The sequence below is a fragment of the Rhinatrema bivittatum genome, chromosome 2 (assembly GCF_901001135.1).
Source record: "Rhinatrema bivittatum chromosome 2, aRhiBiv1.1, whole genome shotgun sequence".
Taxonomy (NCBI): Eukaryota; Metazoa; Chordata; class Amphibia; order Gymnophiona; family Rhinatrematidae; genus Rhinatrema; species Rhinatrema bivittatum.
Genome location: NC_042616.1, coordinates 160,762,573 through 160,781,185, shown reverse-complemented (window position 1 = coordinate 160,781,185; position 18,613 = coordinate 160,762,573). Strand labels below are relative to the sequence as shown.

The 18,613-nt window shown below is 41.6% G+C and overlaps 1 protein-coding gene across 1 annotated transcript in view; it reads left to right on the top strand.

The window, feature by feature from the left end:
- The window catches only part of ITGA8 (integrin subunit alpha 8), a 560,404-nt gene that overhangs the window by 504,489 nt on the left and 37,302 nt on the right, over window positions 1-18,613 (top strand). The gene's annotated exons all lie outside the window — the stretch shown is intronic.

Sequence of the window (18,613 nt, the reverse complement as noted above, 5' to 3'; positions counted from 1 at the left end):
GTCAGCGACTGCTCCACTCTCAGCCAGGAAGGAACAAGGCTATTGCAGGGCCTGAGAGTAGAGCAGATGCCAACTCATTCTCACTCCAGCTTGTTAACATTCAGCCGCAATAGCTCTCCTTGCAGAGATCATCGGGCCTTGGTGAGAGGGGGGAAACATCCATGTGGCAGGGGCATTAATTGTAACAGTGTTACTGGCTAGCAGGAGGGAGGGGGAGAGAGATTTGTTTTTTAATAGTGACCTGGTGGCTGACCAGTGGGAAGGAAAGAGTTTTTGAATTGAACTTGGAAAAATCTATTATTTAAATATGATTTGAACCAGGTTATTGTGTTGTTCATGAGTCCTATTTCTTTTAGTCTATTGATTAGTATTTCATGATTGACCGTTTAGAAAGCTGCAGAAAGATCTAATAGAACCAGGATGTAATGTGTTCCTGTGTCAAAACCTCTTAGGATGTTGTCAGATAGTGCTAGTAGTAGTATTTTAGTGCTATAGTGTTTACGAAATCCATGTTGAGCAGGGTATAATATGTTATTTCGTTTCCAGATGATCTGAAAGTGTTTTTTGGACTGTTTTTTCTATTAATTTAGCTATGAGACGTAAGTTTGAGACTGGTCTATAGTTGCTCAAGTTTAGGGGGTCGAGATTCTTTTTCTTGATGATCGGTTTGATGATGGCCCCTTTTAGGCAGTCGGGCATTGATCCTTCTTCTAGGGAGAGGTTAATGATTTTTTTTAGAGTTGGTGCAGCTACATTGGCTAATTTTTTAGTTCAATAATGGGAATGGTGTCAATTGAGTGGGGGGCAGGATTCAGCTTTTTTATCATATTTTCGACTTCAATATTTGATATCTCATCAAACGTTGACCATTGTTCGATGTCCCTTGTCTGCATCTTGATATCTTGCTTAGTGGTATTCGGGATTTTTGTTCTTAGATTTTCAATTTTATTTTTGAAGAATAGTGCTACTTCGTTGCAGCGATTTTCTTGTAAGTTCTGATGTTTGTTTGTTTTGTCACTGGTGAGTTCTTTGACTATGTTAAACAGTGTTCTAGCATTATTAGCAAACTTTTCTATTTTAGAGCTGAAATATTTCTTTTTGGTCTCCAGGATTACGTTTTTGAAGTAGGCCAGGTGTCTCTTGACTGGGTTGTAAGCTCCATTGAACAGGGACTATCTCTTATATGCATTTGTATAGGATAACGGTTATGAAGCCACTTCACAATAGTAATCATAATGCAATAACTTTTTCAAGTATGTCAAAAACAAAAAACCTGCAAAGGAGTCAGTTGGGTTATTTAGATTACCCGGGATTAAAAGGGTGCACAGGGAGGATAGGCCATGGCAGAAACAAACTAAATTAATTCTTTGCTTCAGTTTTACCCACACTAGAACCATTTTTTGTAGGTGATGATTCAGTGAACGTAAGCAAATCAGTGTGAATCTGGAAGAGGTGCTAGAGCAAATTGGAAAATTAAATAGTAGATCACCAGGATCTGATGATACTCACCTTAAAGTTTTGAAGGAACTCAGATACAAAATTGAAGTCCTGTTACTGGTCATCTGTAGCTTTTCATTCAAATCTGCCACTATACCTGATGACTGGATGATTCGGGGTGAGATTTCTGGAGGTGGGTTGGAGGTTGGTGGGTGGTGTTACAGAAACATTCAGAGGTATTCATTGTAAAATTGACAGCATTTAAGAATTTTAGACCTTATAAGTGATGAAAATTCTAACAAGAGGAGCTGATTTGTACAATGCAGCTTCTGCATTGTGCAAATCAACTAAAATTATTTAATGTCAATTTTACAATGAATACCTCTGAATGTTTCTGTAATACCACCCCACAAACTCCAACCAACCTCCAGAAAGCTCACCCTGAACCAAAGTGCCCCCTTACAATGGTGAATAGATTGAGTGTCACTGAGCCCTATAAAGAGTCTCTCTCTCTCTCTCTCTCTCTCTCTCTCTCTCTCTCTCTCTCTCTCTCTCTCTCTCTCTCTCTCTCTCACACTCACACTCTCACTCTCGTTTAAGATATTTGTGTAAAGGCTGTAGACATATACTTTATAAAATAGCGCATATCTTTGTGCTGGGGGCAGAAGCAGCCCTTTTAAAATCTACCTGATAATCAAATGGACTGCACGGCTAGGGTTTTAAAATATGTGACTGTGCCACTAGATTGCACTAGAGAAATAAGAATAAAAATTTGGTGGAAAGGTCAAGATTGACTTACTTTATAAAGAAAACACTTGTGTGAAAGGTTGTTTGTTTGTTTTTACGAGTGATAGCAGTAAAATAGAGGCATGCAAGGCACCAAGAGAACAAAAAAAGATCCTGCTGTTATGCTGTCTGAGGATTTCCATTTCTAAAGCACTAGCAGTCTAAGAGATCTTGGATGAAGCTTATTTGTATGTGGAAATGGGATACCATCTTGGAAGCCCAGACTAGATGTATTTCATTCGTTAGAAAAGGTAGCAGGAAGGCTAAATGGCTACCAGCATGCTTAACAAGTTACATGAGAGAGCTAAAAGATCATCTTTCAAGAAATGGAAAAGGGATCTGAATGAAGAAAACAGGAAAAAACATAAACACTGGTGAATTAGAAGCAAAGCATTGATAAAGACATCAAAGAGAAAATATGAAAAGAAGCTTGTCGTTGAAGCAAAACTCATATTAAAAACCTTTTCAGATCCATAAGAAGTAAAAATCCTAAGAAGGAGTCAGTTGGACCATTAGATGATCAAGGGGTAAAAGGGGAACTTAAGGATGTCAAAGCCATAGCAGAGAATATGGGGTAGATTTTACAAAATTATGCACACGCGTACTTTTGTTCACGCCCCCGGAACACCCCGGACCAGAACCATGCCCGTGGCCACGCCCCGGATGATGCGCCACTGTGACATGCCCCCGACACGCCCCCGGAACGCCCCGGGCCAGAACCACACCCACGGCCCCGCCCCTGGAACGCCCCCGGATGACGCGACACCGCAACACCCCCGACACACCCCCTAGGAAAGCCCCGGGACTTACGCACATCCCGGGGCTTGCGCACGCCGCCGAGCCTATGCAAGATAGTCTCGGCACGTGCAGGGGGGGTTGGGGTAGGTTTTCGGGGGTTGCGCACATATCCCTTTGAAAATCTACCCCTAAATGAATTATTTGCTTCAGTGTTCACTGAGGAAGATGTAAGAGAGATACACATGCCAGAAATGATATTCAAAGTATTGATTCAGCAGAACTGAAACAAATCTCAGTGTACCTGAAAGATGTAATATGGTCAAATTGATAAACTAAAGAGTAGCAAATGAGGGGGGTTTTAGCGACTGTTTATTCCAGTTTATGTTCCTGCTTGTGGTGAGGTTGCAGATACACCTTCCTCACTATACTAGTTGTCTTTGTTTATCTGAAACTAATAAAATGTTTTTCCTAAGAGTAGCAAATCATCTGGACCAGATGGTATACGTCCCAATGTGCTGAAAGAACAGAAAAATGAAATTGCAGACCTGCTATCATGGATTTAGCCAAAGGAAATCTTGCCTCACAAATTTGCTACATTTTTTTTGAGGGCGTAAATAAACATGTGGATAAAAGTGAACCAGTTGATATAGTATATCTGGATTTCCAGAAGGCATTTCATAAAGTCCCTCATGAGAGACGTCTTAAGAAATTAAAAAGTTATGGAATAGTGGGCACTGTCCTTTTATGGGTTGGGAACTGGTTAAAAGACAGGAAACAGAGAGTAGGGCTGAATGGTACCTTTTCTTACTTTATTTATTTATTTTTATGTATTTAAAATAGTTTGTTGATCGCGTCCTCCAAAGTTCAGGGCGGTTTACAAATATACAAGCATAATAAGTAAAATAAAAATAACAATAGAATAAAATTACATATCTTAAATAAAAATATTAGAAATAATTAAAATAAATGGCAGACTATAAGTTATATAAAATCTTCAAAAGCCACTTTAAATTATTCTATAGGGCTTTCTTAACATCTTTTGTATTACATAGTGCTCTAAAAAAAGATGGTATAGAATTGCAAATAATGGAGCCAGAAATGGAAAAGTCTCAGTCTCGGGTCACTGTAAGCCTGCTAGCCTTGGGGAAGGGGATTTGCAAGAGGAATTGGTTTTTAGACCTGAGATTTCATGAGGGGATGTAGAAATATAAAATAGCGATGATCCAAGGACTGTTATTATTATGAACGAGATTACGGAGAATAGATAACATTTTGTATTTGATCCTCCATCATATAGGCAACCAGTGCAATTGAAACAAAACCAGAGAAATGTGTTCTCGTAGTCTGGTATTAGTTAGAAGGTGAGTTGCAGCATTTTGAACTAACTGGAGGGGCCTGATAGAAGTAAACCATAATAAAGAGAGTTACAGTAGTCAAGACCGGTAAGTATTAAAGATTGTAGGATAGTTTGAAAAGCTATTGGGTCAAATAAACGTTTAATATGTTTGAGTAGATGTAATTTGTACAAGGAGCTTTCTACTACTGTTTTGATGTGGAGAAAGGTGAATAGTGGAGTGCCCCTGGGATCTATTCTGGGACCACTGCTTTTTAATGTATTTATAAACGACTTGGAAATGGGAACAACAGGTGAGGTAATCAGATTGGCCAATGACAGAAAATTATTCTAAGTTGTTAAATCACAGGAAAATTCTGAAAAATTGCAAGAGGACCTTGCAAAACTTGGCTTTTAAATAACAAATGAAATTTAATGTAGACAAATGTAATGTGATGCACAAAGGGGTTGATTTTCAAAACTGTGTGCTTGTTTCCTCATGTGCGCGCACATGGACACGCCAGTTTTATAACACGTACCCGGACTGAGAGGGAACTTCCCTGCCCCCCTGCCTAACCTTCCTTCCCTTGCCCCTCTCCACCCCGACCCCTAACCCCTACCTAACTACACCAAATTTTTTTATTACATTACTTACTGCTCCTCCACAGCACTTCCCCAGGACAGCAGCTAATGGCCGCTGTCCCGGCTGGCCTCCATCCTGCCCAGACCACACTCCCTGGCCTGCCTCTTTCTCAGGGCCTGGTACTTCTGCACGTAACGGGGGTTACGCGCATGGTCGGGCTCGTTATAAATTGCACACAGTAGGGTACATTTTTTAAAAAGCGCGAGTGCGTACTTTTGTTCGCGCACCAAGTACAAACAAAAGTACACCAGATTTCAATAGATACGCGCGTAGCCACGTGTATCTTTTAAAATCCGGGGTCGGTGCGCGCAAGGGGTTGCACATTAGAGAAGATAAGGCCATCGCAGAAAGATGAAATGATTTCTATGGAAAATTGGGCATCTAAATGGCAGATGAAATTTAATGTGGATAAGTGCAAGGTGATGCATATAGGGAAAAATAACCCTTGCTATAGTTACACAATGTTAGGTTCCATATTAGGTGCTACAACCCAAGAAAGAGATCTAGATGTCATAGTGGATAACATAGTGGATAACACATTGAAATTGTCGGTTCAATGTGCTGCGGCAGTCAAAAAAGCAAACAGAATGTTGGGAATTATTAGAAAGGGAATGGTGAATAAAACGGAAAATGTCATAATGCCTCTGTATCACTCCATGGTGAGACTGCACCTTGAATACTGTGTACAATTCTGGTCGACGCATCTCAAAAAGATATAATTGCGATGGAGAAGTTACAGAGAAGGGCTACCAAAATGATAAGGGGAATGGAACAGCTCCCCTATGAGGAAAAACTAAAGAGGTTAGGACTTTTCAGCTTGGAGAAGAGACGGCTGAGGGGGGATATGATAGAGGTGTTTAAAATCATGAGAGGTCTAGAACGGGTAGATGTGAATCGGTTATTTACTCTTTCGGATAATAGAAAGACTAGGAGGCACTCCATGAAGTTAGCATGTTGCACATTTAAAACTAATTGGAGAAAGTTCTTTTTTACTCAACGCACAATTAAACTCTGGAATTTGTTGCCAGAGGATGTGGTTAGTGCAGTTAGTATAGCTGTGTTTAAAAACGGATTGGATAAGTTCTTGGAGGAGAAGTCTATTACCTGCTATTAATTGACTTAGAAAATAGCCATTGCTATTACTAGCAACGGTAACATGGAATAGACTTAGTTTTTGGGTACTTGCCAGGTTCTTATGGCCTGGATTGGCCACTGTTGGAAACAGGATGCTGGGCTTGATGGACCCTTGGTCTGACCCAGTATGGCATGTTCTTATGTAAAAAGCCTTAAAAAATTATCTGATCGAGCAGGCATTTGAGTTAAACCTAGTGTGATCCTTCACACATTTGATTTGACAGCATCACTTTATTTTCCACTAATCTTGCAAAGCATGCTTAGCACTCATGCAGAACCTATATTATTATTATGAGATTATAGCAGAAATCAGTTTTTATTATCCAGCAATGGTTACTTAGATCATCTTGTTGCTTCTTTTGCTTTTCATAATGATGCAGTCATAAAGTATTGATCTATCTTAAAGTATACAACAGTATTGAGTGTGATGCTGTCCTGGAATTTTCTGAGAATCTGTAATGTCGTACCTATGTCATACTGTACTGGTCTAGTTTTATTTGTTTTTATTATGTGTGTTTGTCATGTACCCCGCTGAGAATCTTGAATCCATTTCGGGCTATAAATTGTTTTAAATAAATAAATAATTTGCATGCTAAAAAATTTGCTGCCTCGAATCCAACATATTAGTGACTCGGCCTCTGTGTATATCATATACATCACCATATTTGGATAATTATATTGTTTCAATTAAAGGGATCACAATCTGCAGTGCTCCAGGTTTTCTTCAGAATCAATAAATTTCTTAGTACTTGGTTTTCATATAACACTAAAGGAGCCTAACATTCAAACCTATTTGTGGTACTGCATTTTATAAACTGTGCAATGAGAGCTGTACAGTTTATAAAATATCATATAGTTGTGCACTGAAAGTACTCATGCATGTTTCACTCTGTGCATATATTTTCAATGCAATGGATCACTTACTTTCTCTATTTTATAAACAAATTTGTATATTTTAGGTACAAAAATTATATAACATGTATATGTAATAAACCCAATTTATACATGGAGGCAGGTGTTGTATAAAGTATATGCATTAGAGATGTGCATTCGTTTTTGCCGAATTGGAAAATTGCAACGAAATTGTCCAATTCGGCATGTTTCAGGGAGCCCGAAAAAAATCAGGATTTTCCTGTTTTTTCGCAAAAATTCGTTTTTCCGATTAGTACGCACTAACGGGAGTCAGTGCGCGCTAACTCCCCATTAGTGCGCGCTAACTCCTGTTAGCGCGCACTAACAAAAAGTAACAAAAAATAACAAAATCTAACGGTTTTTGTTAGTGCGCACTAACGGGGAGTTAGCGCGCACTAACTAAAAATCGATTTTTCGCGAAAAAAAAGACCCGTACCGAAAAAAAACGACATTTTCCATGGCAGCCGAAAAACGAAGAACGACACGAACACAAAAAACAATGCACATCTAAGGGCCTGATTTTCTAAAGCAAGTACATGCTGAAAACTGGGTTTTGCATGTGTAAATGCACTTTACCCACATTAAATGGCTTTTGAAAATTGCTTCAATATATGCTTTTGAATTGTCCATAGCTTTACCTGTGTTAAGCGTACTTAACACGGATAAATGACTTTTGAAAATTGCTTCAACAGTGTGTTACATTTTCATGTGTAACTCTAGAAAATTCACCTGATACTATTTTGAAAATACATACTTGTGCACAGTATTTGAAATCACCAGTTTCCAGTACTATCACTAGCTCACCCAGTCACCTAGACCCTCTAGCTCAATACCATGAACCCCTACTCTCATAAGTGTGCTTTTGAAAATTGCTACAATGTATAACAACTTCTGCATGTACAGCTCCCACCCTGAAATGCCCCTAGACCACCCGTTGGTTTTTACATTTTTTTTTTCATTGTTTGTGCACACAAAATCAAAACTACACATGTATTTTCAATGTTTATAAGATAGCATATATACGATTACATGCTACTTACACACATATATGCTAGTTTTCTACTTGGAACCCCTTTGAAAATTTACTCAGTAGGCTAAAGTCATCCTTAATAAGAAGCAAATAAGAGGACTGATGTGTGCCATATATATGGGAGCCTGCATGGTGTGCTACTTTTGTTTACTTTAATGGGCACAAACTGATTTGCACATGCCCACACATAAACACCACAGAATGGCAGTAGATACTACTGGTTACAAAACACTTTTTAGACAGTGCTTACATATTTGATGGTGATGCCTTTTTTTTTTTCTGTGCATAAAACAGAAGTCATACATCTTCCCTGCCCCATAGGTAATTCCTCTCAAAGAGAAATCCTCTTGCAGATTGCTTTGATGGTTTTAACACAAACATCTCTTTCACTCATCATATGCATAATTGATAATTTAAAAATAGCACAAGTGTCATTCTCAGCTGTCAGCAGTCTAAACTATATATCACCAATCTAGTGTAGTCAGCTTTATCAAGGGCAGATGGCACCAAGTGTGTGTAGAAACTTCGCTTGGACTTCAGCTTCTATACTGTTACTGGACTTCCATGTCTCGGTATCAGTGCATTTAAAACCTTTTAAATAAGTCTAGCTTTTCAGTTTGAACTCATGTATTTTCCTGGCTCTGCTAAAAGATGGGTCATGACTTATTTTGTTTATATCCACTGAACAAAAAAAAAACATTAGCTAAAACATTATTTCTCATTTAACATACCTCCCATTCCTTGAAAAGCACTTTTCAAATAGGGCTGTAGTTACTTAAAATGAGAGCATGTATTTAAAAGTTAAATAAAAGCAAAAAAAAAAATTAGAATATTCTTTTTTAGGGTCTACATTACTGGTGGGGGTTCCACTAATGTCTATTTTCAATTTACAGTTATTCTGGGAAACATGGAATGTTTTGATTTGGAACATCCCAAGAGGTTCAAAGGCTCCAAGCTGAAAGATAAATGCATGCTTTCCTCCTGCTTCCTGGCAGCATGTGTTCCATAACAGAAACACATGTTGCACAATGCAGTGTCCGGCAATACAGAATCCATCTGTCTGGAAATCTTTTTGACCAGGTGATAGGTTGCTGTTCATTTCAACATACTTCCACATATTCAGCCTAATGAACAAATAAGTATTCTATTTTTTAAATAAACAGGGATTTTCTTTTTAATTCAAGTGCTGATAATATCTTACATAATTCCTTACAAATCTTAGAAATTCACAAAATATACAATTTATGGGTTACAAAATACATGAATCAGGGCACTTGATTTTTTTTTTTTGTGTTATATTACATTTCCTGTTTATTGGAGGTAGGGGATTCACTGCATGCTGCCTTTCAATATTGGACATATAGATTACCAGAGTTTACAATCTAACCCCCTAGACCAGTGGTCCCCAAACCTGTCCTGGAGGGCCACCAGCCAGTCGGGTTTTTGGGATATCCTCAATGAATATGCATAAGAGAAAATTTGCATGCACTGCCTCCATAACATGCAAATTTTCTCTCATGCACATTCATTGTGGATATCCCAAAAACCCGACTGGCTGGTGGCCCTCCAGGACAGGTTTGGGGACCACTGCCCTAGACTCTCAAGCCACAATGTTTTTTTGCAGAAGGTATCCCACTATCGCAGATTAGTTTTGTTGCAATAGTGGGGTCCGTCCCCCAAAAACACATTGTGGCTTTATGACGCATTCTTTTGTGTCACAGCCAAACACCACAACACAAAAGAGGGCGGCGAGCAGTCCTGTAATGCAATGGTGGCTCCAACCTCACGGAACTGCCATCACCGTAAAGGGCCACTGCCCCCCCCCCCCCCAAAAAAAAAACAAAAACTCGCAGAGGGAGATCATATGATGCAGTAAAAGGATCAGACGTGTGATTCCCTTCTTAGCTCCCCGCATCGCATCCAGCCCCATCCATGGCCCTTAAAAGTGCCCGAATCTTCATCTAACTTTACTATCCCTTCTCCTGTGGTCCGGGAAACCTGAGACCTGCAGAATGGCGTCTCGACAAGCAAGAAAAGAAAAAGGAAAAGAGAAACATAGGGATAGGCCGCGTCCCTCTGAGCTCATACCGGAGGAAGAGGCCAAATCCCTCGCAACGACACCAACAGCAGTAATTGTAGATATAAAAACTGCAATCCAGGAAGCACTTCACCCCAAACTACAATCAATTTTCAATAAGCTAACCGAACTGACAGCTTCAATTGCAAATTATGAAACACGCTTCGCAGAAGGCGAGCAGCGAGTCTCAGATATTCAAGATGGCCATCTTAAATTGCAGCAGGGCCTTGCAACCCTGAAAGCTGTGGTGGCTATGCAAGCAGATCGCTTAAAGGATTTGGAAAATAGATCATGCAGATCCAGTCTGTGCTTTATAGGCATCTGAGAAAGCCTTGCAGATAAAGACTTACCATCTCAATTGGAATCTTGGTTAACCCGAGAGCTTGCCCTTACTCAAAATGGCCCATTGCAAATCGAACGTGTGCATCACCTGGGCCTGCGGTGTGCAGATGACTCCTGCCCCCGAGTGGTTATTGCCAAAATTTTTAATTATGCACACAAAAGTAAGATACTACAGGTGATGCGATCGGGCAAGTCGCTAACCTATGAGAATCAAAATATTCTAGCATTTTAAGATTTTTCGGCCAATCTTACACTTCAACGTCGGGCAATGGCCCCTTTCAATGCTAAATTGTATGCGCTTGGTCTGCAAACTGCCTTGGTCTACCCAGTGCGTCTCTATGTGGCGGCTAAAGATGGGATTCGCTGGCTAACATCGCCTGATGAAGCCCAAAAATATCTCCGGGACCAAGAAGCCTCTAATCGCGCTAATCTTGCTAATCCTGCCAATTCAGTGCCACCTTGAATAACCCGCCGCAACGTGGGCAAAGGGAAGTTATGCATTTCTGCAACTCAGTTGAGACCCCAAATTACTTGGAGATAACTTTCCAACGATTATTTTATGGATGCCTTTCCTGACCTTGCAATAGCCCAGTTTTTTTTTTCAGGGCTTTGGTGTCAGATTGTAACCTGGTTGAATCAGGGGAGTTCCCTTTCTATTCGTCTTTTTTGTTTTATTAACACTCCCCTGTTGGTGACTATGCCATCCTTTCAATACAATTTATACTACATTACCCTGACATTTACTGATGGGGGAATTGTGAACATATATGTTGAACGTATCTGCAAGCAGAATTTTTTTTCACTCACTATTTGGTGATACAGGGCATTTAGACCATTGCCCGGTTCTGATTGTATTAACCTTTGTGTGGTTGGGGGATGGGGTTGGATGCGAGCAGGAGAACTGAGTGCATAATAGTGATCTCAGAGTTCCTTTTAGGGAACCTATTACAGATGTGGGGAAAAAAGAGGGGAAGAAAGGGGCTGGGGGGACGGGGAAGGGAGGGGGGGACAAGATATTTGATATTATGGCTGCAATACTGCATTAATGGAGAATTACATCAGTTTTAGTCCTCCATTTTCTTGAAGGACAAATTAGTAGCTTACTGGGGGTCTCAGCTGGGAAGACCCTCAGTTTACATAATCAGCAAAAATCCTTTTCATTTTATGATCCAAGCTTCGGGAGATGAGTAATCAGGGATTACATTTATTCTCCTGGAATGTTTGTAGTATCAACTCCCCAATTAAGAGGTCTAAAATTCTAAAAGTGCTTAAGAAAAAACTGCAGATTTGGTGTTTTTGCAAGAAACACATTTAAGTGACCCAGTACATAGGAAACTATGTAAAAGTTTGGTGGGGGCGGTGTATTATGCATCTGCAACTACTAAATCGGCAGGAGTAGCCATTTTGGTTAATAATCAGCTCCCATTACACATTAAGAAGGAAATTAAGGATCCTTAAGGACATTATATACTTTTAATTGCAGAACTTCATCACACCACTATAGTCCTTTGCAATGTATACACTCCCAATAACCCGAATTCACACTTCTTTCAAGGTATATATAGACAACTAGTCCCTTATATGGAACATGCTTTAATTTTGGGGGGAGACTTTAACATGGTCCGTGACCCACAGTTAGATAGAACTGGATCTACATGGCATGAGGGTTCAGAGAAACATATTATGTTCCTTGAGGATTCTTTACATTTAGTAGATGCCTGGCGCATACTTCATCCTATGGAGAGAGATTTCACACACATTTCACGTGCACATGCATCTCAATCCAGATTGGACTATATCCTCAAAAGTAATCATCTCTTTTCTAAAATTAATACAGCCTCTATTGATGATATTATAGTTTCTGATCACGCGTCAATCTGGATCGAATTAGCATGGACCTCTCAATCTACTGCATGTCCATTATGACGTTTTCCCTATTATTTAGCAGAAGATGCCCAATTTCAGGAACACCTCCATGCAAAGTGGAAAGAGTATGTGTCTTTAAATAGTGCACATTTAGAGGACCCAGTATTATTTTGGTATACTGCCAAGGCAGTGTTTGATGGGGAGATCATATCTTAAGAACATAAGAAATTGCCATGCTGGGTCAGACCAAGGGTCCGTCAAGCCCAGCATCCTGTCTCCAACAAACCAGGCCACAAGAACCTGGCAATTACCCAAACACTAAGAAGATCCCATGCTACTAATGCAATTAATAGCAGTGGCTATTCCCTATGGAGCAGATTTTAAAAGCACTATGCGTGCCGAGCCTATTTTGCATAGGCCCGGTGATGCATACAAGCCCCGGGACGCGCGTATGTCCTAGGGCTTGAAAAAAGGGGCGGGGAGGGGCAGGGAGGGGCGGGGAGGGGACGTGGCCAGAGGCCTCCGTAGGGCCTCTAGGCTGGGGGATCGCGTGCTGGCACTCGGATGGTGTGTGCAATATATGCCTGCCGGGAGGCAGGCGCAACTTGCAAAACAAAGGTTAGGGGGGGTTTTAGGTAGGGCTGGGGGGTGGGTTAAGTAGGGGAAGGTGGCGGGGCGGAAGGAAAGTTCCCTCTGAGGCCGCTCCGATTTCGGAGCGGCCTCGGAGGGAACAGGGAAAGCCATCAGGGCTCCCCCAGGGCTCGGCGCGCGCAAGGTGCACAAGTGTGCACCCCCATGTGTGCACTGACCCTGGATTTTATAACATGTGCGCGGCTGCACACGCATATTATAAAATCGGGCGTACATTTGTGTGCACCGGGTTGCACGCACAAATCTACGCCCGTGCGTAGGTATTAAAATCTGCCCCTAAGTAAACTTGATTAATAGCAGTTAATGGACTTCTCCTCCAAGAACTTATCCAAACCTTTTTTGAACCCAGCTACACTAACTGCACTAACCACATCCTCTGGCAATAAATTCCAGAGATTTATTGTGCGTTGAATGAAAAATAATTTTCTCCGATTAGTCTTAAATGTGCTACTTCCTAACTTAATGGAATGCCCCCTAGTCCTTCTATTATTCGAAAGTGTAAATAACCGATTCACATCTATTCGTTCAAGAACTCTTATGATCTTAAAGACCTCTATCATATCCCCCCTCAGCCGTCTCTTCTCCAAGCTGAACAGCCCTAACCTCTTCAGCCTTTCCTAATAGGGGAGCTGTTCCAGAGATGGAAAATTATGGATAAAAGGCTTATTTCCTTTAGTGCCCAACTTCAGTGTACACGGCATCCCCTTGTGCAGAATAATTCTTGAATGACTCGCAAAACATATCTTTCCATTCAAGGAGCTATTAATACTCTTCTATATCAGCGCACCAAAAAGAGTCTCCTATATTATCAACATAAATTGTTTCAATTTGGGAACAAAGCTGGAAAATTGATGGCAAATTTGATAAGACCTCAAAAGCCCCTCACCACATTGTGGCACTGCACACAGCCTCTGGTTGTGTGGCATATGATACCCCCACTATTTTAAGTCTCTTTCGTACCTTCTATTCTAACCTATATACATCTGATCGCTGGGACCCTCAGTTTTGTGAATGAGTCTGTGAACGGCTAACACTTCCTCATTTGACTTTAGAACAAAAGAACTGCTTAAACAGTCTAATTACTGAGCCAGAGGTTCGCTTGGCCATTCATCAGACAAAACGGTATAAGACTCCAGGTCCAGATGGATATACTGCTGAATTCTGTAAGACTCTCATAGTCTCCTTAACTGCCCCGTTGACCCATACCTTTAATGCCTTAATTAGAGTAGGATAAGAACATGAGAACATAAGAAATTGCCATGCTGGGTCAGACCAAGTGTCCATCAAGCCCAGCATCCTGTTTCCAACAGAGGCCAAACCAGGTCACAAGAACCTGGCAATTACCCAAACACTAAGAAGATCCCATAGAAACATATAGAAACATAGAAATGACGGCAGAAGAAGACCAAATGGCCCATCCAGTCTGCCCAGCAAGCTTCACACATTTTTTCTCTCATACTTATCTGTTTCTCTTAGCACTTGGTTCTATTTCCCTTCCACCCCCACCTTTAATGTAGAGAGCAGTGATGGAGCTGCATCCAAGTGAAATAGATACTACTGATGAATTAATAACAGTGGCTATTCCCTAAGTAAACTTGATTAACAGCCGTTAATGGAATTCTCCTCCAAGAACTTATCCAAACCTTTTTTGAACCCAGCTACACTAACTACACTAACCACATCCTCTGGCAACAAATTCCAGAGCTTTATTGTGCGTTGAGTGAAAAAGAATTTTCTCCGATTAGTCTTAAATGTGCTACTTGCTAACTTCATGGAATGCCCCCTAGTCCTTCTATTATTCGAAAGTGTAAATAACCGATTCACATCTACTCTTTCAAGACCTTATCCTGTCCACGTGAACTTTGCACACATTACACGTATATCAAAGCCAGGGAAGGACCACTTACTTCCAGAGTCTTACCGACCTATTTCTCTGCTAAATTTGGATCAAAAATTGCTAGCAAAAATTTTGGCAGACCACCTGGCAATACTGAATCCCTTCCTAATCCAACCAGATCAAGTGGGGTTTGTGGGGAAAAGATATTCGCTGGCAAATATCAGAAAAGTCCTGGCAGCCATGGCTCTATATAATCAGGGAGAAGAACCTTATATGGCAGTCAGTTTCGACACTGAGAAAGCGTTCGATAGAGTGGAATGGGATTACCTTTTCTATGTTTTACGCACAATGGGGATTGAGGGATTTTTCATGAAGCCATCCAACTATTATATAGCAATCCGATGGCGCCTATCGTAGCTAATAGAAGTCAATCGGAGTTGTTTGTTCATAGATGTACCCGACAAGGATGTCCTCTTTCCCCTCTACTCTTCCTCTTACAGTTAAAGCCCCTTCTTCTGGCTATCCAAAGCACTCGGACATTAAAAGGGGGTTGTTTCCAAACAGAAACTTTTAAATACGCAGCATTTGCGGATGACGTCTTGGTATTTTTAACCAACCCTCGGTCGTCACTGAGCTCTCTTTTGCACCTATTTCAAGAATTCGGGACTTCCTCAGGCTTCAAACTTAATCCAGAGAAATCGGAAGCAATGGCCTTTCCAGAAACACTGCGGGAAAGTTGGGGGGAGGTTTTTCCCTTGGTGTGGGCCAGCTCCAAGCTGAAGTACTTAGGAATTTATTTACCAACCCAACTAACTAAACTATATGAGTTAAATGTTTCTCCTCTGCTATTTCACTGTATAGAGCGCTTAAAGTTATGGCACTCCCTCCCTCTCTCATTAGCAGGCCGTATTAATCTTTTTAAGATGATGATTCTCCCTAAAAGGTGATTCTCCCGAAAAGGCTTTTCCAAAATCTGCCCTTCAAGCTCAGGCATAAAGACTTGGTTGGATTGGAAAGAGGCATATGAATTGGTTGGATTGGATTGGAAAGAGACTTGGTTGGATTGGAAAGAGGCATAAGAAACCTAGAATCCCATTTTGCAAACTGCAGGATTGGTGGGGTCATGGTGGATTGAGTGTGCAGGACTTGAAAGTTTATAATTTGGCCAGTAATTTTACGGATTGTCCAGGATTGGCTCTTAGATGATTCCTCCTATGTAAATATATTAGCAGAAAAATTGTTGGTGGCCCCTTTACATTTGAGATTCGTGTTGCAGACCACTAAGGACAAACTTACATTATCACCCATGTTAAATGTTCTACTTTCCCCAATTAGGTATGCATGGACCCATCTTACCAAATTACTATCAATACCACGCTTACCCATTGGAGGTAATTTGGATTTTCAAGTTCAGCATCCCACCACTACTACCTCCGCAACCTCCCCCACCCCCTCCAGAACTCCCCCACCTTAAAATGGATCCCCTGTCGGGAGCAGGTGTACCTTCACACCCAGCCCAGTCATCGCCATTTTCCAAAATGATGCCAACTTGTCCTTGCCCCAGCCATGTAACTGGGGTGCAAGGGTGCACCCGGCCCGATGCTGGATCCATTTTAAGGTAGGGGGTGTTCTGGAGGGGGATCGGGGTGGGGGAAGGTGCAGAGGATGTGAGGTGCTGAACTTTTGGGGTTTTTTTAGGGGTGGGGGGATTCTGTGTTGTCATGTCGAGGGGTGGAGGATGCCATGTTTTACCTCAGGGGAGGGGGATGCTATGTTTGACATTGTGGAAGCCAGGGGGGTTTGCATGTAGGCACTTTGGGAGTAGGGTGTGTATCGGAAAGGGCTCAAGGCTGTGACATTTATAGTTTGTTGGGGGGGCTGCCGCCTCACACATACTTTGTATTTTTTTCACTTTTTGGGGGAGTTGGGGCTGTATCGACTGGTGGCTTGAGATGGAGGTAAGCATTGACCCCCGCACATCTTTCTTGTTTGGCTGCGGTTTTGTTTTGGTTTTTTTTTATTTTTGTGCCACTTTAAATGTGCAGCGGGAGCCTCAGGACCCGCGTAAGGGTCCTAGGTCTGCCACCACACATCTAACACTTTTCAAGGAGGTGTTATTTTATCGTGACTGACCATCTTCTTGGTTGGCCAAGCTAAAATATTTGCATCAGATTCAGTAGTAATGACCTTCTTTGCATGTATTTGCATTATTCATGTATGCAAATTGCATGCAAAGAAGATCATTGTAATAGGGGAGGGTATCTCGGTGGGGAGATGCAAAATAGGGCCCATAGTTTTGAAAATGCAAAACTACACATATTATTGCCTCCCCCATCCTAACTGTGCCCCATGGGGACACCTCTTTCATATGCGAGTAAAAGTATGTGTGCTGTGGGGAAACACAAATACTTCTGGGCATTTTTAGGATGGGCCATTTTTTGGAAAATTGACCTCCTTATATACAAGTATATGGTTTTCTGCAGGATTATTCTGGGAGGGGTGGTGGTGGTGGGTCATCATGTTTATTGAGCTTAATTATCAAAATCTTGGGGGGAAGGGGGAGGGCTGGCCTTTGGGCCTGAAAGTTAATTGGGTCAGGGAGGAGGCAGAAGGCTGAAGGTCCGCCCAGGTTTCCTAATATCCTTCTATCGGCCCTGAGGCCACTGGATAAGTTCAGCTCTGTGAAAGCCCCTGGACAGCAGCATAGGTTTTAGGGCCCATCCCAGTTTGCCTCCCTTCTTTTCTCCTTCTGTCACTCAGCCGTCATCTCATCATCCTCTCAGTTTTCCTAATTCCGGTTCTTTGTTTCCTCTCTATCCCATTCCCTTATCACCTCTGCTATCTTTCCCAGCCTTCCGTCTCCTTGCTCCCTCCTCCCCGCACATCTGAGAAGCTGCTAGCAACCACTCTCCACCCCTGCCCTCCACTACCACCCAAAAAAAAAAAATATTTCACAGATTTCATTATAAATAAGTACTGCGGGAAAAAGGCTGTCCAGAGTAAATCAGTGCTATTTGTCCATAAGGGCTTTTTGAAAATTGCCAGCCCTCTCCACAGGTAAAAGTACACACATTGTTCCACACTGATATATTCACCTGCTTTCAGCGTGGAAGGCATTCCCAGGGAATGAGATAGGGTGGAGGATGCGACAAAACATGTAGTTTGGAAGGAAAAAATTATCATTAAATGCATATCTAAATGTCTGCGGGTATATTTTCCATCAGCAATTTTAAAAGGGAAAGTATGCGCATAATTTTGAAAATTGCCCTCCCCCACCGCCCCATTCTACTCTTCTGTCTATCACGTACCTGTCTTTTGACCTTTTACTCATTTTCCTGACTATTTTCTTTCTCCGTGTATCGTTTCTCCAGTTTTCCCTCCATCTTTGACACCTTTCATGTTACTTTCCTGCATCCCTTCATTCATCACCATTTTTTCATGTCTTTCCCTAATAGGGATGGTAACTTTCAAGCCGGCGCACAGGCACACATTTGTGTGCATGCATCGGCCCACGCTCAGGGAAGCGGCTGTTTTGTAACTGTCCAGGCGCACGTGCGCACCAAGTTTTAAGTGGGCGCACATGGGAGCACTAATCCTGCTTCTACCGCCTAAGTCGGGGATTTTGAAAGGGGCGCGCACCCATGCCAGTCCCAGTTTACAAGTTCATTCACAAGTTCACTCAGTTAACAGCTAGGTCCTCCCACCCACCCTGGTTTGATAGCCTACATTCCCCCCCAGTTACCCCAGACCCTTTAAATGCCTCAGAAATGGCTCAATCCTTTTATTTTATGACTTACATGTCACCCATGGTAGAAATAAAGTTATGC